The 16,272-nt window shown below is 41.8% G+C and overlaps 1 protein-coding gene across 1 annotated transcript in view; it reads right to left on the reverse strand.

Annotated features, from left to right (window-relative positions):
- TRMT2B (tRNA methyltransferase 2 homolog B) overlaps positions 1–16,272 on the reverse strand; it is a 137,044-nt gene that overhangs the window by 11,899 nt on the left and 108,873 nt on the right. The window lies entirely within an intron of this gene.

A 16,272-nucleotide genomic window follows, 5' to 3' on the forward strand; every position in this document is an offset into this window, starting at 1 on the left:
GGAAGGTTCTGAAGAAGTGCCAAATCCTAAAGAGACCGGAGAGGAGCCAAGCGAGCTGTTAGTGAAAACTGAGAGGGGTGTCTCAAAGAGCTCTGAAAACTGCCTGGATTCTGAAGAGCAATCCTCCCCCACCTCACTGAGCTTTTGTTTTCATGGTTTCATTTGCATAATTCTAAACCCCAGAGAAAACGAGAAAACATCTGCCTCCTGGTAACATAAATGTAGCAGAGCCTGTGCCAATCTTTTGCTGCGGGAAGTCAGTAAAAAGAATCTATGTGCGGAGTGGCTAAGTGGCGGCCACCAAAATGATGCCCTCAAGAAAGACTCAGTCTTGTCGTTGTGTTGGTTTTTAAGACTCCTGCAATTGCTGCCTCTTTTCTCCAGGGCTAATTCAGGGAGAGATCAACTTCTAAAGGGTGTTACCTTGAAGCAGACACCCCATCTTGGTCTGCACCTGTGCTAGCAGCTGGGTTAGCAGGCTGATCCTTCCCCCTTTCTGTTTCACAAGGCAGTTCAAGACTATCTGAGAACACGTCACACAGAGTGTCGACTGGTTGGGACTTTCCAACTGGCACAAGGTTCTCCACCAACAATATGTGGTGCAGAACTTCTTGCGGGCTTCTAAGAACCTGTTCTCAAGATAGATCTCATGTAGGGTGAAAAACTCATCTCACTTTGCTGAGGTGGGATGAGGTGGTCACCCTAGCATGGGAGACTGAAGCTAGGAAGAATGCAGAATCCCAATGTTTTTCTTTCAGCCTTTCCTCCTCCTTCCCTGTACCCTCCTCACTCCCCAAATACACAAATCTACAAGGCCTTCCTATTTTGTTCCAAAACAACTCCTTCTGTCTGCCACTCAAGGCTCTCTCTATCACCACACTACTTGCCTCTCCAACTTCATTGCCCACGGTACACATCCTTTGCTCCAGTCCAGCAGGTTTTCTCAGTAAATCATAGTTACCTTGCTCACTCCCACCTCTGTGCCTTGTTGAGGCTATTTAAAGCCCCCTTCACTCTTTTCCCCCTTAGTCCAAACCCTAACCTTCCCTCAAGGGTCAGCTCAAGCACTACCTCCTCTAAGAAACCTTCTCTCACCTCCCTAACCCTCACTTTTCCCAGTCTTTGTGCTACTGGCACATGCTCTCTTGAATTAGTCTTTCAGCTCTTTCTTTTTGCCCCACCTGCTCAACAGAAGTGTAGACTCTGGGAGGGATGCTCAATTAATGTTTATTGTTGTTCTTCCTGATGATGATAGTGATTGACAAATGGCAATGATGACAAAGCTTCCTCCCCCATACTTCCTCCAGGAAACGATGCAAGACTCAGGCACACTCATCTCTAAAAGCTGTAGCCACTGTAGCTGGGGGCATAAAGTCCTTTGGGACACCCAGTGCCTCAGTCAGCCATTCAGCTCACAGAGGATGCCAGCCCACATGATCTATCCCTTCCCAGAGATCCTATGGCACTTTTTTTTGTTAATACCACAGCTTAGTACCAAATTACAAATTATTTCAAGTATATTAATTTTTATTCCAGAAGTAAATTACCATAAGCTCCTTGAAGGCTGAGCCCCTACTGTTACAATTTTTTTGGATTCCCCCAAGGCTGGTATAGACCTGTAAATTTCCTGCCATCTGATCCCCCTCACCCACTAGCTTCTCCATTTTCAGCCCTAGGACTCTCTGGCGCTTTAGGTCACTAAATCCTCTGGTCTCTTATTTCCCTGTTCCTTTTGCCCTGCTGGGAGAAAGTAACTGAGAATTTACCCTGTTTCCATCCAACACTCTTTCCTCTTTCAGGCAATCTCTAGACTCTGGCCCTTTACTCTTCTTAGGACTAGAGATGCTGGAAACATGATAGTCTGAGACTGCTGAGGCCCTGGGAACCCCTTCCCCATTTAACAGCACTACTGATCTCCCAAGGTCTGGTCATCTGAGGTGATACCTCTAGGCTGCCCTTTGAATGCTAGGTAGTGTTCAGGGTCAGTTTCTTCTTCTTGCAGAACCAAAGTTCTGCAGGAAAAGGAGACCCAAGATTTGACTCCTCACTCCTACCTCTAACCCCTAACTCAGTAGGAACAGAGAATGGGTCTAAAAGCTCTTGGCATCCTTATCAGCATTCAGAACCCCTCTGAACCATATAAGGGTGGGGGATAAGTTTGAGCTTTCAAAGCCACTACAGCAAGAGCTGACTTGTAAGAGGTGGTGGGCGTACACAAAGGAAGAGGAGAGGAAGGAGAGAGATGTGCAGCAAGTGATGACAGGCCAGAAGCAGAACACTAATTAGTGGAAGGTGATAGGCAAGGCCTGGAGTATCAGTAGCTAGAATGGAAGAATGGCTTCCTTCTATAGAATGCTCAGTTTGGACCATTTGAATCCTTAAAAGACATCTAACGCAAGATGAGTCATATATCCTCTGGGCCTTCTCTTTTCACTTTAAACTCCCTGAAGACAAAGACTTTTGCCTATCCTGTTCTGAGCCACTCCCTCATCGATACCATTCATAGGTGGGATCTGGGCCTGGAGTCAAATCCCAACAAATGAGTTCCCTGCAGCCCTCAGCCCTAGCATTTTTCTTTTAAGAAATCTGGTTTAAATGATCGTCTAAATTAGCAATGAAGGGAAAGAAGTGCTGTCGCAAAATGCAACATGAAATTTGGCAATGGTGGGTGTTGCCAGGCAATTGGCAGGCTCACTTACATCGCCTGGTAGAGGGGACAGTGGGGGGGGAAGTAATGGATATTATTTATTTTTAAAATAATGGCTGTATTGAGATATAATTCACATACCATACAATTCACCCATTGAAAGTGTACAATTCAGTGGTTTTAGTACAAAGTTGTGTAGCCATCACCACTACCTAGTTCCAGAACATTTTCATCAGCCCAAAAAGAAACCTCATACTCATTAAGCCCTCATTCCCCATTCCTTCCCGCCTTTACCCAGCACCCCCCACCCAGCCCTAGTCAACCACTAATCTACTTTCCATCTCTATGGATTTGTCTATTCTGGACATTTCATATAAATGGAATCATACAATATATGCCCTTTTGTGTGTCTGGCCTCTTTCACTAAGCATAGTGTGATCAAAGTTCATCCATGTTGTAGCATGTACCAGTATTTCATTTCTTTTTATGGTGAATAATATTCCATTGTATGGATAGACCACATTTTGTTTATCCAGTCATCAGTTAATGGACATAAGGGTTTGTATTAGACAAGGTTCTCCAGAGAAACAGAACGAGGAGTGGTGGGGAGGGGAGGGAGATATTTTAAGGGATTGGTTCACACAAGTATGGGGGCTGGTTTGCAGGGCAGGCGAGCAGGCCGCAAATTCAGGGAAGAGTTGTTGTTTCAGTCTTGAGTACAAATGCTAGAGACTCAGGCAGAATTTCTACATTGCAGTCTGGAGGCAGAATTCCTTCTTTATCAAGGGACCTCAGTGTTTGCTTCTAAGATCCTCTACTGATTGGGTGAGGACCACCCATATTATGGAGAGTAATCTGTTTTACTCAATATCTACTGATTTAAATATTAATCACATCTAAAACACACCTTCAGAACACATCTAGACTGGTGTTTGACCAAACAACTGGGCACCACAGCCTAGCCAAGTTGACACATAAAATTAACCATTACACGGTTGTTTCCACTTGTGGCTATTATGAATAATACAGCTAGCAATATTTGTGTACACATTTTTGCATAAACATGTTTTCAAATCACTTGGCTATATACATACAAGTAAAATACTGGATCATGTGGTAACCACATGTAAACTTTTGAGAGACTGCCAGACTTTTCCAAAGTGACAGTACCATTTCACACTTCCATCAGCAGTGTGTTTCCCCACATCCTCAGCAACACTTGTTGTCTTTTTCATTATAGCCATCCTAGTGGTTTTTGATTTGCATTTCCTTGATGACTAAATTGACTGTGTGTGCGTGCGTGTGTGTAAGGTCATTTAAACACCAGCTGGCCACATTCATTCAATTATTTCAATAAACATTTATTTGTAAATATTTGTAATAGCAATGAGCAAGACAAAGATCCTGCTCTTAAGGAGTTCACATAGTATAGTAGACATTTGTCTTTTTGGGGGGTGTTGCTGTCCAGCATTTGAACCCCTTTATTTGGGGGAGAGAGCATAGGAATCTCAGTGGGAAGCAGGTCCCCCTTGCAGTCAGGGCACAGGCATATGACAGGCTCACTCACTCCAAAAAGCCACCCCTTGAATTGGTAGCCAGTGACCCAAAGAAGTGGAAAATATTCAATTGAGATAGTCATTAAAATGTGCCTTTCAGTTCTTCCAATGTGGGGAGTGTAACTGACCTTTGCCCCAGGTGCTGTGCTATGAATTCACCCCAATATTTGCTACTTTGCTCTGAGGCCACACTGATCCCAGCCAATGACTGAACACAGTAGGGATACTAAGTCAAGCTCATTTCTGGGAGATACAGGACTATGTGACCTGCAACTTTGGCAACAGGGCTACCCATCAGCCTGGCCAAACTGTTAGCACTGCACTTCAGTCTGTGACTCTTCCTACCTCACCTTCTTCTTTCCTTCTCTCATCCTTAATGGTCAGATTTACACCGCAATCTGACAGCTCTCTCAGCTTCCTCTGGCTCTCTCCCTATTTTCTCTCTCAGGCATTTTCCCCAATAAGTCTCTTCCATGTCTAAACCCAGCTTGGTATCTGCTTCTCTGAGGACCTGAGCTAACACACTATTCCTGCTGGCAGTGGCAGTAGTGGTAACTGTGGCAGCTGTGACGTTGGCTATGGAGTTCTGGGTCTGGTTCTCCAGTCCACCCTGTGATTCTGTGAGCTATTCAATATGCTTTCAAGATAAACATTTTCTTCTTAAATTACAGTCAATTTCTGTTGCTTGTAACTAAGAACCCTCTGGATTATATGGGGAAGGGACAAAAACATTCAGTTACCATACAGCATGATAAGGGTTACGATAGCAGCGGAGAGTCTGTGGGAACATGTGGGGGGCACCTAACTCAATCTTTGTCTTCTCAAGTGAAAGAATTGTATGCTACCTGGAATTGCTAGTCCGCTCTTGTCACAAATTTTATAGGCCACCCCAAATTCAAAGGCTCATGACCATCTTCCCAGTGTACCATTCCTTCAACAGTACTTCTCATAGTTACATTTACATAAGAATCTCTTGGAGAGGAGGACTATTTATAAACTCCACTGCCCCTTCCTTCGAGCAATGCAGGTGCTCAGAGGATCATACTTTGAGAAAAACTGTCCTAGGCACAGCTCTACAATCTGTTCCAACATGATGTTTATCAACATCGTGATGTTTATCATGATGATGTTTATCCGACATCACCATCGTGTGCATTTCATAAATATTGGCAGCAGTTGACCTCTCTATGGCCTAAGACAGAGTTAAGACAGTCATTCCACACACAAAGGTCTGTTCCTGTACCAAATCCCTTGATTTCGTCAGGCTGCTCACAAAGAATATCACCTGCAGTTTGCTCCCTAGTACAATTCAGTAAGAATTACACTATCTGCACACACTTTCATATTCTTTCTTATTGGGCACATTATGCGCTTGTTGGATCTTGAGGTGCTCCACCTTATGGCCAAAGGAAAGAGATATTCCAGCAGGGCCACAAGAAGAAAGGGACTCCTCCTAGACTGCATGATGACTCAATGGACGAGCTAAGAGTAGCAAGCAACAGGTAAGATCATGAATCTTGTGTCATTACCAGATCACCTCCCCAGCACTCCTGCCTCTTCTCCTTGGCTCTACTACTAAAGGGTCCCCAAACCGTAAAGGACTTCAGCTCTAATTTAAAAAAAAAAAAAGATGGGGTTATTATTAGTGGGAGAAGGCAGAGCAGCAGGGAAGACAGGGTACATTAGGTTGGCAAAGTCAGAGCCTGGAAAGAGAAATCTGGCAAAGACAGGGTAATGAGATCACAGTGAGCCAGATAATGCGCAGTCCTGCCCGTCAGGACAGAAATCAGGCAGTGCCAAATCCCTCTGAGAGACAGCAGTGTGATGTAGTAAAAAGAGCTACATTATGGGCTGGAGTAAATCCTGGATCTGCCTCTAAATCTCTATGTGACCTTGGCCCTCTCTGGGATCTCTAAGACTGCTTCTAGTTTAACACCCTGTGACATCCATGTAGTTAGGCATGGCTAGGCCTCCTAGAAGCTTTGATTCCACACGTGGTTTTATAACCATCAAACAACTGAACAAGCCAATGACCAAAGTGCCCTAATCAATTTCTCCTAGAGATATACTCCCACACATGAAATATAATATTTATAAGCATATTTACAATAGCAAAAGATTGGACGCAACCTAAACATCCACCAACAGACTGCTTAAAGAAATTCTGGTACATCTACAATAATCATGGAATACTGTGCAGTCATGCAGCCATCAAGCCCTTTATGCACTGATATAAAACAATATTCTACATATTAAGTAAAAAAAAAAGCAAGATGCAGAATAGCATTGATGGTATGCTACAATTTGTATAAGAAATAAGGGTGTACATATACAAATACGTAGAGGATATCTCTGGGAGGACACACAAGAAACTGGTAACAGTGACTGACTCCAAGGAAGGGAAATGGACATCTAGGGAGATGGTAGGGAAAATATGTATTCATCTGTTCAAAACATTTAAAAAAAGGAACCTTAATCAACCATGTCACAGACTCATCTTTTTCAACCACCTAACAGAACCTAAGTGAACAAAGTTAGGAGCGACTTGGTTTCTGAGAGCAGAAAGAAGAGTCTAAGGCAATTTCCTGGCTCAGCCTGTCTCGGAAGTGGGTAGGTGGCTCTCATGGGTCCTTAGCTGTTTCCTTGCCTCTCTGCCCTCAAGACTTGAAGGTACATCTTGAGAGGTGCTTCAGGCAGCTGACTGTCAAAGGAAACTGGAAAGGCTACGAGAAGCTTCTGTACAGGCGATGCGGAAGAAGAATGAAGCAGCAGCCAGAAGTTTACAAACTACCAAGTCAGGCACCTAAGGAGACTTTCTCATTCCTTGAAAAAGCTGTTGCCGCACCCTACGGTACATCGTGGGGTCACTGACGCCAGGCCACATGCCCAGACGAGAACTTGAATTTTATTTTCATTATCAGTCCCCCAGAAGAACAAAGAGTCCATTCTTTTTTCTGAAATAAATATCATAAACAGCATTCATTGAAAGCTAGTAGCAATATAAAAAGTGGGAAGTTTAAAAATAAATATAATTTATGGCCAAGAGCTAACCATAGGTTAATACATTCAGTGGGTAGAGCAATTTTTCCTCTATTTAGACTTATTTTTTTTTTCCTTTTTCTCCCCAAAGCCCCCCGGTACATAGTTGTATATTCTTCGTCGTGGGTCCTTCTAGTTGTGGCATGTGGGACGCTGCCTCAGCGTGGCTTGATGAGCAGTGCCATGTCCGCGCCCAGGATTCGAACCAACGAAACACTGGGCCACCTGCAGCGGAGCACGCAAACCCAACCACTCGGCCACGGGGCCAGCCCCTCTATTTAGACTTATTTTATGAAGGATAATCATATGTTAAATTAAGTGAAGAATTATGCTTTGAAATACAATAAGTAAGCAAAAAGTCTAGGGCTTGGTTTTAATGTTCAGAATGGGCATATTTAACACTTTTTTGTGAAAAGTAACTGATTAGCTTTATTATCCAAATTGGAATAAACTAAAGGAGCTCCTTATATTAATTAATACCAACATTAATTGAGTGCTTACTATGTGCCAGGTACTGTTGTAAGCCATTTATGATCTCATTTAATACTCACAATGCCCTTATGAGATAGGAGCTATCATCGTCTCTACCTTATAGATAAGGACATTGAAGCACAGAAAAGTTAAGTGGCTTGTCTAAGCTAAAACAGCTTCGATAGTAGAGCTGGGATTTGAATCTAGGAAGTCAGGCTCTGGTGCCTGGGCCCTAGTCATTTAAAACAGCAAACAAATTATGTGGAAAATTAAAATATAGGCTGCAGGGAAATATTAGGAATCAATTTGACAATGCCAAGGATATGAGCCAAAGAAAAGATCTGGATTTGTGAAGTTTATATCTGAACCACTTTAACAGTCACCTAACTGGTTTCCTTAACCCAGTTTCTATATCCTACACCTTCCCACCTTATGAAGCTTCCTATGATACCTCTATCATCATGTCACTCCTTTGACCAAAAGCTTCCAGGGCTCCCTTCTGCCTATCTAATAGATCTCAAAATGGAATGTGCATCCTACACACCTGGGGAGCTTGCTTAAAATCCTGATTTCCTAAGTAGGGCAGGGTGGGGCCTTGGAATCCGTATTTTAAGCAAGCTTTGCAAAACATTGGCCTACATGGACAAAGCCCAAACACTTTGTTCTGGCATTCAAGGCTGTCTATGACTCGGCCCTAACCCACCTCACTTCTAATATGAATGCTCTATTCTAGAATGGCCATTGTCCTCAAACTTCTCATAAAAGAGGCATTTCTAACTCTAAAACTTTGCCCACCTCTTCCAACCCACCTGGGATGACCTCCTACCTTCTTTCCTCCCATCCGAACACTATACATCCTTCAAGGTCAAGCGCAAGTTTCACCTGCTCTACAAGACTCTCCTTAAATTCTCCAGCACAGAAGCCATCACTCTTTTTCTGAACAATTAAGTCTCTATTGTCTGACCCCAATCCTTTCGGTATTTAACTGGTTTCAAGAGTACAGCCCTGCTTCCCCAATTAGACTGATAGCTGCCACTACCCATATGTGGCTATATAAATTTAAACTAAGGTTAAATAAAATTAAAATTTCAGTTCCTCAGTCACATTAGCCATATTTCAAGTACTCAACAGCCACATGTGTATTAGCACAGATAAAGAACAGTTCCATCTTACAGAAAGTTCTAATGGACAGCTTGGCAAGAGTCTGCTATGGCTGTCACAGCTGCAGCTACCTTCTTACCTAGTCGCCCCATAAACATTGCTTGCTCTGAAGTTCAAGTAAATATGCATCCTGACCACAAAAAGTGATGGGTTTTCTTTTTAAACTCTGATTCCCATTTCGAGAACAATAAGGAGCTCAGAAGATAAGTCTCAAATGTAAATATCACTCAGTGTTTCTAATCAAGTCTCTAAACCCTTGCCTTTCTCAATTCTCATTCTCCTTGACCTCGCTGCTGCATTTGGCATTATGTAGATTTCCCTCTCCTGCTCCAAATGCTCTCCTCCTTTGCTTCCATGATGCTGTAACGAGAAGAATGATCATCCTTAATTTACTGAGCTCTTACCATGTGCCAGGCACTGTGCTAAGCACTTTATGTACCTCAACAACCGCACTAGGTAAATACATGATTATCACCATTTTATAGATGAGGTATCTGAAGTTCAGAGAGGTTAACTGATTTTCTTAAGGTCACAGAGATAGTAAGAAGAGGTGGTTCTGGGACCAGAAGCCAAACCTCTTTAAGGCTCTTCTCAGGAGTCATTACTAGATCAAATGCCCAAAATAGGTGGGCAGACCATCAATTCCAACATCAAAGAATGGAAAGAACCCATTCAAAAGAGTCTCCTCTTTTCTTCTTTTGCTCACTGCCCTTCTAAAACTCTCTTATTCTCTCTGTCTCACATACCCCTCTGGCAGATTTTCAAGGTCTTAACAGCCTGGGGAATTTAAAGCCAATTACTAAATAACTGAGAAAAAAAGTAACCACAGTAGGTCAGGGAGAGCAGGGACCATGTACCGTCCTTCGTTTTCAAGAATTCCTAAATGCCCTGCAGATCCTTAACGTTAAAACCTGTGTCATTCAGGACTTAGAATTTCGCTTCAAGCACTCTGCCAGAAGTCCATTTTAGTTACACCAGAGACCATTTACAGCTTTTCTGTTCTCTGAGCTGGGCTGTGTGTCCAGCTGCCAGAGCTAGTCCAACATGACGGAGAAGTGCTGAGGAGTTCGGCTGTAGGCTGGAACAGTCACCTGTTTACTAGTGTTTCATGTTACCCTGTTTACTGATATCCTTAGAAAGGTCAAACTCAGCATTCCTGGCCAGTAGTCAGAGGGTGAGGATGTAGAAAAAAAAACCTTGTAGCAACTTGGCCCCTGCCTTCATGTAAAAGAGACCGTTAACCCTATTGACCCCCCATACTCCCCAGGCTCCCCTCACGTGTTCTGAGCTACACAGGCCTAGCTACTGGAGACAGGGAGCTAAGTCATGATTGTGCAGACCCTTTGGAGTCTGAAGCCTCCATTACTTAGGTTAAAGAAGAATAAGGAATATGGGAAATCTCTGTACCTTCCCCTCAATTTTGCTGTCAACTTTAAACTGCTCTAAAAAATAAACTCTCGATTAAAAAAAAGAGAAGCAGCAGCAGCAGGAATAGTGGCTTCTCATCCTAGCTCTGCAACTAGAGCTAGGCTGTGTGTGTGTGTGTGTGTGTGTGTGTGTACAAATATTTAATGAGAACTTTTGTCCTTTTATTATCTGTGCATGTACCATAAACATTATATTTTTTGTGTTCTTCTGTCTTACATAAATGTAATTGTATACAGACTTTTATGTAACTTTTTGGTTTTGATACATTTTGCTCTAGTTTTATGTTGCTACATGTAGTTATAATTCATTTTAAGTGCTTTATGGAATTCCATCAGATGAATACACCAAAATTTATGTATTCATTCTGTTGATGGTCATTTAGGTTGTGTCCATTTTTAACTATCACAAACAAAATTCTTCAATAGACATCTGTCTATGCATGTGTGGCCTTGCGCACACATAGGGGAGTTTCTCTTGCTTAAAAGTCCAACAGTGAGGGGCCAGCCCCGTGGCCGAGTGGTTAAGTTTGTCGCCGGTTTGGACCCTGGGCGCGGACATGGCACCGCTCATCAAACTATGCTGAGGTGGCATCCCACATGCCACAACTAGAAAGACCCACAATTAAAAATACACAACTAGGGGTTGGCCCCATGGCTGAGTGGTTAAGTTCGCGCGCTCCCCTGCAGGCGGCCCAGTGTTTCGTCGGTTCGAATCCTGGGCATGGACATGGCACTGCTCATCAAACCACGCTGAGGCGGCATCCCACATGCCACAACTAGAAGGACCCACAACTAAAAATACACAACTATGTACCAGGGGGCTTTGGAGAGAAAAAGGAAAAAAAAATAAAATCTTTAAAAAAAACACACACACAACTATGTACCAGGGGGCTGTGGGGAGAAAAAAAGGGGCAAAAAAAGTCCACCAGTGAAATTACTTGGTCATAGGGTATGCATAAGTTCAGCTTTAGTAGATATTGCCATATAGTTTTCCAAAGTAGATGTACCAATATACGCTACCACCAAGGGTGGACGAAAATTCCAACTGACCCATAGCTTCATCAATACATAGTATTGTCAGTCCTTTTTCATTTTAGCCACTCTGATGATGCATAGTGGTATCTTGTGGTTTTAGTTTGAATTTCCCTGATGACTAATGAGATGGAGCACATTTCATAGGTTTAACATCTGATATGCTTTCTTAAAACAGATATCGACAGGGACAAGAAAAGGGTGAGAGGAAGGACATGGGGACACGGTGGGTAGTGACTAAGGGTACTGACTAAGGGATGGGGGTGGGAAACAAACATTATAGAAAGGAGAGCCTAAGGGCCTTAAATTCAACATTCTGAGCAGACCAGTTTTACTGAGGACTAGCCAAGTCTACACAGATTCCAGATTCTCTTAAGTGCAGCAGCTATAGGTGCCGTAAAGGTGCATGTAAAAGTGTATGTAAGATATGTTTGACATCCAACCATGAAATACTCCTGGCTGCAACCTATGTCTAAGCTCTCCTTTCCCCAACAGTGGCAGCTCCAGCTGCTTCCTGGCATCTCTCACCAGGTTAGATTCTCAACTGGCTCTCAATGGCCTTGTCTCAAAAATGATAGCACTGGTTTTGCAGATTCCAGCTAGAAGCCATATGATGCCGATGTTAAAGAGCACAGAAAGGTAAATATCCTTTTTCGCCCAGCTTTACTGAAGTATGGATGACAAAATAAAATTGTATATATTTAAGGTGTACAACGTGATATTGTGATATACACATACATTGTGAAATGATTACTATCACCTCACATAATCATTTTTTCTTTTTTTGGTAAATGTTCTTTTTACCCAGCACCAATCAAACGGAACTTTCTACAGTAGTTAGGCTGAAGGACAATACGGTTAGAGCATGGCTTCTCAAACGTTCATGTGAATTCCCCGGGAATCTTGTTAAAATGCAGACCCTGACTGAGGAGGTGTGAGGTGAAGCCTGAGATTCTGCATTTCTAACAAGCTCCTGGATGCTGCCGATCTGAGGACCACACTTAGAGCTTAGAACATGAGCTATGGAGTCAAACAGACCTGAGTTTATAGCCCAGCTCTGCTTTCTTAGCTGTGAAATCTCCGACAAGCTACTTAATCTCTCTAAGCCTTAGTTTCCTCACCCATGAAAAGATTAAAAAACATTACTTACTTCATAGGGTTGTTGTGGAGGTTAAGTGAATTAGTGCATGTAAAACATGTTTAGCCCAGCGCATGGAAAGAGTAAGTAATTAATAAATGCTAGCTATTGTTAATATTCCATGAACTGGCACTCCTCCACATCTGTGATACTCTGAAGACTGCGGTTCAGAATGATTATCTGGAAGCACTGCAAGAGCCTAGATTAATCAGAGAGAGACAGATTGAATCATTTTTAGTCATATTTTGTTAGGCTTATTTTATTGTATTCTAAGTCTTTGAAAATTAAGACTTCATCTGTATTAGTCAGGGTCCCAGCAGGAAACAGATGGCACACTCAAATTAGCATAATTAGTGGAAAGTTTAACAAAAGGACTATCTACAAAGGTATGGGCAGGATATAGGAAAACCAAGAAGGATACATAGTGCAGTAACTTGGGGCTGTTACCACCCCTACACCCAAAAGAATCAGGGAAGGGAATAGATACCAGAAGAAGAAGAACGTGGTGCAGAAAGGGTCCCCTTGAGAGGAGCTGTGACCTTTAGTTAAGGGACAGCCTGAGGTGATCCTGCAATGAGGAAGCCAGGAATAAACTCCCTGACCTCAGTTTCTTCCCTCCTTTTGCTTTCTGGCCAGGGATCTCCACTGCCCAAACCCTACCCAGAAGCCAAGAAGGGAAGGGAGCTCACTGATGTAATCCATAGAGGTTAGCCTCCTAGGGCACAGAGCAGGCTATAAAAGGATGGAGAGTGGATCCAGAAGGGTAAATAGAAGATATCTGGTATACCACCTATGACACATATACTCAACCAAAATACTATCCAAACCAGAGCACTGTATTCCTCTGACCAAGCCAAGAGAGAACAGACTACTAGCTTATCACTAAATGAGGATCAATAACTTCCAGGGTATCTCCCTCTTGGATGTCCTATAATCATCCAAAACTCAACACAGCTAAAACTGAATTCATCTTCCTCTCCCACCACAACTCAACTTTCCCATTTCCACCAATGGTAGCCTTTGATATGCCAACCTCTCAGCCTGAAACATTCTTCCATTTCCTCTCTGCATATTTAAATCTTATCTATCTTTTAAGGTCTAATTCAAATACTTCTCCCTCCTCCAAGAGGTTTTCCCCCAACTACTTTAGCCTTCACTGATTTCCTTTTTCTCTCAACCGCCATTGCTAGTAATTTAGTCACTACTGCCAGGAATTGCTATTTAACTGGTTTGGGTATACACACCATCACCCCAACTAGATACTATACTTCTTAAAGGCAGGAACTATGCCTTAACTTTTTTTTTTCTCCTTGTCAAGACCAAGCATCTTGAGACTTATTAAATATAAGCACACAATAAACACCTTAAGAATAAGGAACAGGAAAAGAATAGCAGAGGACCAAATTTCTAATCTCACTTTTCTATGAGAGCTTCTCAGAAAAAGCCTAACTCTCTGAGGACCTGCCTGGCCTTAACGTAGAAATATGCAGGCATGAAAGACAGTTCTGCCTCCCATCTATCCACTTGGCGTTTTAAATACCACTCTTCTAAATAACTCTTGTGTTAAATGGAGAATCAAAACAGAAATTGTAAACTGTTCAGAAATGATCAGGAAGGACATCAACACCCATCAAAACTCATGATATGCAGCTAAAGTGGTACTCATAAGAAAGTTGTAACATTAAATTTATTTATTTATTCCAATATATTCAAATATACTTCAACTGATAATACATGAACTATTTCGACTGATAATAAATGAACAGTCAACTCAAGAATACAGATAAAAAAAAGCAACAAAATATATCCAAAGAAAGTAGAAGGAAAGAACTAATACATGTTTTTTCAAAATTAATGGCTTATTTCTCACTAGACTTCCCTCTTACAACAAAAAAAACCCTGGATAAAATAATAATCAAGCATAGGAAGACTGTGAAAAGTGGAAAGGAGAAACTAGACTGCCTAGGGACTTTAGGATGTGAGGAACACTACAGAGGTGAGTTGCCTGAGGTTTCTTATTGCCTCTCATATATTGCAGATAGGGTCCTGGAGAAGCCTGCAACCTGAAACTGCCAAGAGGCCCAGACTTAAAAAATAAGGTCCCTAAGAAAAACCTGTTCCCTTTAGTTAAATAATCAAACAAAAGGTGGCGTAGCAGAACAGAAAACTTTTTTGATAATACCCACTCTACTCTAGCTATAGATCAAAGGAAAAACTACCCCTTCCCTGTGGTGTCGGTGGTGCCAAATACAGAACCCACGTTTGGCTCATATGGCAGCAGTTAGGCAGGTTGAGTTGGCCCTCTGTCTTCCCCCACAGGCGTAGTGTCGGCAGGATCAAACAGGGAGCTGAACCTCCACCCTACCTCCCTGGTGGCAAAAAGGTGGTGCTAGTTGGCACTCCATTTTCCTCACTGAAGTAATGTCAGTGGGGCCATCCTCACCTGGCAGCAATGAGGTGGTGAGAGTCAACCCTTCATTCCCCATTTTTCCATCTCATGTTGGTGGGGCCTAGCAGGGAGCTGAACTTGCACCCCCTCCCAGCAGTAACCGGAAAGAAATGAACAGAGCCTCTGGGACATGTGGGAAAATGAAAAAAGGATAGATCATTTATATCACTGGAGTCTCAGGAAAAAAGAAGAAAGACTGTGGGGCTGAAAAAGTATTTGAATGAATAATGGCTGAAAACTTCCCAAAGGTTAAAATGTTGACATTAGTAGACTGTGATAAGTTACCTATGTATAATGTAATAATTAGAGCAACCACTAAAAAATCTATGCAAAAATACTTAAAACTTGTGTAAATAAACCAAAATGGAATTCTTTAAAAAGATTCAAGTAACACACAGCAAGGCAGGAATAATGAATAAAAAGAAAAAACAGAGGAAACAAACAGAAAACAAAAAATAAAACAGCAAACTTAAACCTTAATATATCAACAATTACATTAAATGTAAATGGCCTAAATAAAGCAATTTAAAAGCAAGATTGGTGGAGTGGTTTTTAAAAAACCATAAATGACCCAAACATGCTGTCTACAAGAAATCCACTTCCAACAAAATGACATAGGTAGGTTGAAAATAAAAGGATGTAAAAAGATATCTCATGCAAACAGAGACAAAAGATAAGATAGATTTTGTAACAAAGAAAATTATCAGAGACAGAGAAGGACATTACATAATGATAGAAGGGTCAATTCCCCAAGAAGACATGGAAAATCTAAATGTATATGCAGCAAACAACAGAGGTACAAAATATATGAAGCAAAAACTATTAGAAGTAAAAAGACAAACAAATCCATAATTATACTTAGAAACTTCAATATTCCTCTCTCAACAACTGATACAACTATTAGAAAATCAGTAAGGATATAGAACTGAACAACGCCATCGACGAACATTTGCAAAACATTTCATCCACCAATAGCAGAACAGACATTCTTTTCAAGAGCCCATGGGACATTCACCATGACAGACCATCTCCTGGGCCATAAAATAAACCTGCAAAATTTAAAAGAACCCAAACCATAAAACATGTGTTCTCTGACCACAGTGAAATCAAACTAAAAATCAATAACAGAAAAACAAGAGGAAAATCTCCAAACATTTGGAAATTAAGCAACTCATGTATAAACATACCATGGGTCAAAGAAGAAGTCTCAAGTAAAATAAAAAAAAAATACATTGAACTGAATGAAAATAAAGATACAACACAGGCATACCTCACAGATATTGCAGGTTGAGTTCCAGACCACCACAATAAAGCAAATATCACAATAAAGTGAGTCACACGAATTTTTGGTT

The sequence above is a fragment of the Equus przewalskii genome, chromosome X (assembly GCF_037783145.1).
Source record: "Equus przewalskii isolate Varuska chromosome X, EquPr2, whole genome shotgun sequence".
Classification (NCBI taxonomy): Eukaryota; Metazoa; Chordata; class Mammalia; order Perissodactyla; family Equidae; genus Equus; species Equus przewalskii.